The 6,782-nt window shown below is 40.8% G+C and overlaps 1 long non-coding RNA gene across 2 annotated transcripts in view; it reads right to left on the reverse strand.

Annotated features, from left to right (window-relative positions):
• Window positions 1-4,750: 4,750 nt before the first annotated feature.
• Window positions 4,751-6,782, reverse strand: part of LOC107274198 — a 6,478-nt gene continuing 4,446 nt past the window's right edge. The window contains exons 2-6 of one of the 2 annotated variants that reach the window (XR_003061747.1): window positions 6,321-6,683; window positions 5,766-6,066; window positions 5,526-5,621; window positions 5,175-5,442; window positions 4,751-5,098 (exon numbers count right to left, since the gene is read on the reverse strand). This is a non-coding gene — a long non-coding RNA (uncharacterized LOC107274198). Of the gene's footprint in view, window positions 5,443-5,525; window positions 5,622-5,765; window positions 6,067-6,320; window positions 6,684-6,782 lie in introns of both variants that reach the window. The other variant, XR_001539412.2, reaches the window with a different exon arrangement.

Below are 6,782 nucleotides of genomic sequence, written 5' to 3' on the forward strand. Positions count from 1 at the left end.
CCACCTTCTCTGCTACAGCATCGAAATTTCTCCAGACAATCATATATCCCCTTATATATATATATATATATTAAAAGTATATGCCTATATTCATAACGATTTCCACTAAAGGTCGCTCCACACGATTTCGCTATCTGCAAGTAAGAGAGACAGGCCATATATAAAAGTATGCAGGTACACTCATAGTCAAAAGACAAAGAAATGTGATAATAGGACGAAGGGTACAGGGAGTTGTAATCGTCAGAATTATAATTACAATTATAATAGTTCAGAGTCTCGCACGGAAAGCCTTTTGCCGGATTTATTAGCACGACAGGAGTAATTTTTGCCTACAGTGGCGCCGCGAACGGGTTTTTATGAAAATAGAGAGACTGCCGCTGCTTTATGGACACCAGCCGGAATTTGCCGCTAAGCGTCAGTTTAGCAGGGGGATAATTTACGGGAGAAAAAAGAAGCTCACTAAATATACGTAGCGCGAAAAATGTTGATTTTTCTTTTTAATTTTTTTGCACCGGCCATATCAGGCATTTCGAAGAGCCGGCGGTCAGTCTGGTTTGAAAAAAAATTTTGAAAGAGGCAGTACTTTTTTTTGTCTGCCTGTATTTCAGGCGCGGATGAAAATAGTGGAAAATTTATTTACTGGACTGTAGAAACGTATGTAAATACGCAAAGTACGTGCGATCATTGAGGATCATTATCGCTTGGCAATATCGTGAATGTAGAGGGAAGGAATATCTATGAGAGTGTATATATATATATGCCTGGATAAAGTACGTATATACATGTGTATTACGTGCCGAGGTATATATCTATATATATCAGTGCGTAAGCTATAGAGCAATATGGTATACCCCATTGCCTGTAGAATCCCATAGAGCTCTCTGTAGTGCAAATTCGAGAGCAGTCGTTGCCCAGTGGAATTACGTGCAATATAATTTCTTGGTTATTTTGGAATTTCGCGACTGAGCGATATTCACCGTGTTACTCAATACGATTGTCGTGTATCGTAACGTCGTGGGATCTATGGAAGTATCGCCGCCTGTCGTCCCACGTGAGAACTACGCCGGGTGGATTAAAGTGCGCGTATAAAAATTTTTGCGGGAATCTTGAATATCGTACGGACATTAAATTTCGGATTAAACAAAATTTGTTGGTTTTCATGTAAATCGCACGGCTCATTCAATTCAAATGGCTTGTTTGACATTTAATTAATCTTGGTTTCTGGAAACGACAGATTTGATGTCTCGACTGGTGTCATATATAGTAATTTTCACCGAAACACTGAAACCATGGTGTTTCCATGGTGGTCGACTACTGTATCTGGAAACTTATCCATAACGTAATACCGCCATTTAAATTGTCTATTAAAATGAAATTTTTTCCATATACTCAGCAAGTCCATGCATTGTTACCAGAGAAAGAAGAGGGGGAGGGGGGGCTTTTTAAAAAAATATCAAAACCTCAAAAATATTATCCTGACTGCATTATATGAAAAAAGGTTTTTTTTTTGCCATTCAAAAAATGCAGAATAAATTATCGCGAAAACGTGAGGGATCAACGGGATGAAAAATTGCCGGATCGACAAGTAGATTTTACACTTGCTCGAGCATACTGGTTATACCCCTTTTTAGATGAAGGGTTATACTATATATATATATCCCACGTAGCTTTTATTATCATTATAGTATACGACCCATGCGCCACTATTATATATGTTTATGATATAGCGTGTATGTCTCTAAGGACTGTATTATTATCCTAGTAAACAGAAACGTAATTGTCCTATGAACTATTATGTCAGGAGAACAAGAGTCGGCAGCGTCTCTTATGGCCGTAATACGTTTTCCAAGAACGACGGGCTTAGGGTTCGTTAAATGGACGGTATAGAGATCAATGAGAAGCCATTGTTAGACGTCTATTAATCTTTCTATATGTCCAAACACGGATAAAATCACCAACGGTCAATAGCTGCCGTATAGCTGGGCAAACCATAACGAATGTGGTTCGGGATTACAGGAAGTGTCGAAAACGAAGTGAAAAAGCCGGAAGCCGGAAATAGCTCAAGGTGAAAAAAAAAAATAAAAGGAAAATATAGGAAATCTCGACTAGTCACGAGCACGTAAATAGATAAAGAAGAACGTGATGAACACCGAGATATACCAAAGGAACGAACATCCGGTCAGTACCGGAAGGAATGCCGAAGAAGATGGCAAATACGAATAACTCATGCGATGTAAAAAAAAAGGAAGCTTGAAAAATACGTAAAGCGAATATATATATATATAAAAAATATATATATCGTCTTACCTTATTCCCTGGGAGATTCACGTAAAACCGCAATTTTCGAATAAAACGACGAATACGGGCAGCATCCGATTTACGAGACGATTTCCCGCGCTTGCCTCGATACTGTGATTTAACTTTTTTTTTCATTTTCTATTTCTCACCCTTCAATCTCTGCCTTTCCCATTTCTGCGTGACACTCTCGTCTCCATCAAGCCCATCCCTTTTCGATTTGCCACTCGGCGAGAACGCACTTTACGGTAGCACTTATACTATTACTGTATATATACTTATTACATAGAACCAGCGTACCTAGTACACGTATGATAAAAGGGACTGGAAATAAGGGGTAGTTTCCCTATAGGTACATACATACGCAGAAAAAATTGAGTTTAGCACGTAGCCACTTACGGGCGTTGAGTAAAAGCTATTAAAAAAAAGACATTTTGCGTGTAAAAAACCCTATGCCAAGTACAAGAATGCTTTGAATTCCTCTAACAGAAAGTATTAAAATCATATTATTAATGCCAAGTACATCGGGTGGGTGAGAAGTCGGGTACAGAAGTCACTACGTATCCGCTTATTATACGATCTAGCACTAGCCCATTATTAAATTATTTTCAAAATTTTCTCGCTAGTATAGATCTGGAAAGATTTGGCCTTTCTTTCGCACCGTAGCGCCATCTCCATTCCACGTACGGCCCAAGTAAACAGTCACCACGCACTTTCCTCCCATACCTCACCGCACGGCGTCGACAAGCAGGACGCCATTAATGACGCTCAGTTAAATGGCTTGGTTCGTCGTCTTGGCTGTAGCGCCGGTTGCCTCTACTAGGCGCAGGACTCGGCCGAGTCCCTTGATCGGGTCAATGGCGTCTGGTCCGTGCCAGAAGGTAATGCGTGCCAGAAGGTAACCCGTCTCGTCGAACATCGACTTATCGTCTCGTCAGGTTTACGGCTTTAGCGTGACTGCACCTTTGAAAACGTTCGGTACTTCCACGTGGGATTTACTTAAGAAATAACAAAGGAGATTCAAAGCCGTGAAAGAGGTTAAGTCAGTGCAGTGCTTTAAACGTAAGAGAAACATAACCTCTCGAGGACGTACATATACGCATGTACACGTTACGCAAGAAAGTGAAATACGATCCAGGATTTCGTGAGCCTTGAAAAGATTTATAAGAGTAAACACAGAGGGTCTTTTTTTTCGTTCAAGGGTATTATCCTCCCTTACACCAATGAAGGGTTAGCAATGGCATTAATGCCCGTCGGATACCATAGTGCAAGGCGTTACTCGAGTTACGAAAGTTAGAAGCCAGGAAAGTGGGTGCAACTGTAAACCCACAGTGAAGTTTCATCTTTCACCGCAGAACTGAGCTCAGTAGGAAGTGGGAATCTCTCTTTTCTAGCATTGAGGTTGCCAACGGAGATTATATACTTCATCTCGTTCCCTCGCCATACCCATGTACCTGTCCTTCATTGGTAGGTACAAACTCCTTCTTTAGCCACCCTTCAACAACTCCTCCTGGCCTTTCGACTGCCACGAAGGTTTCGCCAAGTGGTTTTCTAATGAAATAATTTAACTTTTCTATCTGCCACGTCGGGCAAATAGCGGTTGGCCCCTGAGTACATTCCCCTTGGACCGGAAATTGTTTGCGCTACGTAAGACGGAAGGAAGGAAGGAAACGAGACAACTGAGAGGAGGGAGAGTCTAAGTGAAAGAAAAAAAATGAAAAAAAAAGGGAAACCAGAAAATTCCAAAGGAAAAACTACATCTCGTATATGTAAATACGTTTTCCAAGGTAAATTTATCTCAGTTAACAGGCAGCTTCTTATCGAAAATGTATATAAATGCTTTAACGGTGGACCGAGGAAAGTTCGGGAAGCGTGACTCTAACTAGATGGCTAACTAGCCGCCGCTGCCTGTACCAATACAATCCTTCAGGCTATCTGCCCATGCGACTGTTGCAATACTTGGAATAATTGTACCTAGGCGTCGTTGTCCGAGACCGCATGAATGGGCGAGTCTTGCTAATTGCGAAAGTTAGTCCGTTCCCTTACAGCCTGAGAAAGAGGTAAAATCCCTGGGGATAGATATATACATATATACCGGGAAAAGCCATATATATAGTTATACTTACAGAAACAGCAGAGAAATGCCTATTTTCTGCGTTTCGAGTAAACAAGGTGGGTACTTGGATAATTGTTTCCAGCGTTATATTCAATTTCACGGGTTAACCTCCACGAAGAGAAAAAGAGCTAAGAGATTAGTTAAGCTAAATAAGCTAAATAATTACTAGCTCCCACTTTGTGGGAAATACATCGTCGCTGCGTGAATAAGGATTTTTTTTTAATTAGAAAAAAATCATGGAAACCATTGTACGTTGGGTCGTTATCCTTAACTTTGATTTTTGGGGTGAGTTTGAATTCATGAAAAAATAATTACTAGCTCCCACTTTGTGGGAAATACATCGTCGCTGCGTGAATAAGGATTTTTTTTTAATTAGAAAAAAATCATGGAAACCATTGTACGTTGGGTCGTTATCCTTAACTTTGATTTTTGGGGTGAGTTTGAATTCATGAAAAAATAATTACTAGCTCTTTCTATATCAGTTTTTTTTTGTTCTTAATTGTCACCAGGAAATTGTCACCCGGTAATTGCACGGTGGCGAGCAGTTCTATGTACTCTGGGCTCTATGGTCAGAACCTTCTAGAAGGTTTAACGCGAAGGCAGCTCCCGTGAGAATTACATCCATCTGGTACAACCCCGTTGGCAGTGAGACAATGGGGTAGCTGACGATAACGAGAAATCCTCCAGCTAGAAGGGAGGTTGATAACGGCCTTCGATGATGATGACAGTTATCGAAGGATAAGGTTAGGTCTTAACGTCTAACCTATTTTCCTAATCTTCAGCCATGACTCCCACGAAAGCGTTGTCATTTCTATGGGATCGTTTGGACGGTGCACCCTTATTTCGCAAATCCTGAAGCACCAAGCGAACCCACTAGACACTCTCGAGAACACTCCTGGGAATGTGGTCCGGGTAAAAGGGGTCTTTTGAAAATTCAAAAGTGACGTCACTCAAAAGCATCCTCCCGTGATTGCCTAGTACACACGACGATAAAACGTCCCTTTGACCGTAGACTCGAAGTATCAAACCACCTGACATGAAAGGAAAATATTTTATAAAAATAACTATAACCATAAGTACAGAAAAAAAATATTTTTTAAATAAATTACTACACCTTCGATCCCAATTGTTCGACAGAACGAAGAGCTTCACGATAAGAAATTTCACTCTGCCTGGAGGAAAGTCAGCCATTTCATCCCCAAGGTGTTTTCTACGTGACAAAAAGCACAGTTAATTATGCCAAAGTTGAACGGCAACATGGCCGCCAACAATTCTATCCAAAACTCTCATCCGTCAACTCCCAGGTACAATAACCTCATAAACCTCAAAACTCGCATAATGAAACTCAACTTACCCCTCTTCTCTGTTATACATTCTGCTGATACCCTCTCTTACATAGTTATATACATATATATAATTATATCCACAGAAGCCTTCTGATTCCTTCTGACTGCTTTCGTACTCGCCAGACTCCCACTTAATATTAATGTAAGCATCAGCCAATTAACCTAATCACATTGCAGGTCCGCCTCGCCTGCTACTCAGTGCTCCTCAGTCAAATTGCTTTCTTCGATCGATACTTCAAAGAGCAGCTAAATAGCAATTACAGTGTGTATGCACGCTCGATATATGTCACCGAGAATTACGAAGTTAACCTACGACAAAAGTAAAGCGGCATAAAGCAATTAAAAAACCAGGCTCTGAAAAAAAATGTATTTGTGAAATAAAGTTAAACGGCAGATTTTTATTACACGTATCACAGAAAGAAAAAAAAAAACCCATGAAAATGCGTTCAAAAGCTTTATCGCGGTAACACGTGCCTCCCTGTCAATAATTAATGTATACAAATATACGTCCGCAACAATAAGATACACACGAATTCATAAATCAATAGAATATTCAAGTTTACCTCGATGCCAAGAAAATGGAATTTTCTTTTTCTTCTTCTTCCTTCCTCCCCGTGCAACTTCGTCCAAGGTAAATATCCCCTGCTTAATAATATGACGGTGAAGCTTGTCGTTTTCGTATTCAACATGGAGGCTCTTATGCGGATTACCTCTCGTAGCCTCGCATAGGATTAGATTTACCGATGTAAACACGTGGGATCCTGATGCCCCAACGGTATTCCATGGCCTTGCACGTGCACGCGTATATACATAGTGTACGTATCCTTCTGTTGTTAGGGGCTGGCTACGCCAGTAGAATGGAGTTTGGTTTAACTTGCGTAAAACTCGTGTAAAGCGGCGAAACGGCCCGCTGTCCCTGTGAAAATCTGAAATTCATATAAGCAGTGGAAAAGTTGGTAGCGAGCGAGAGAGGGGGAAGTATCCACAGACGAGAAGTGGGGGGTTATGGGAGTTGGTGGAGCGGT

Source organism: Cephus cinctus, unplaced genomic scaffold (genome assembly GCF_000341935.2).
Source record: "Cephus cinctus unplaced genomic scaffold, Ccin1 Ccin1_scaffold2495, whole genome shotgun sequence".
NCBI classification, from domain to species: Eukaryota; Metazoa; Arthropoda; class Insecta; order Hymenoptera; family Cephidae; genus Cephus; species Cephus cinctus.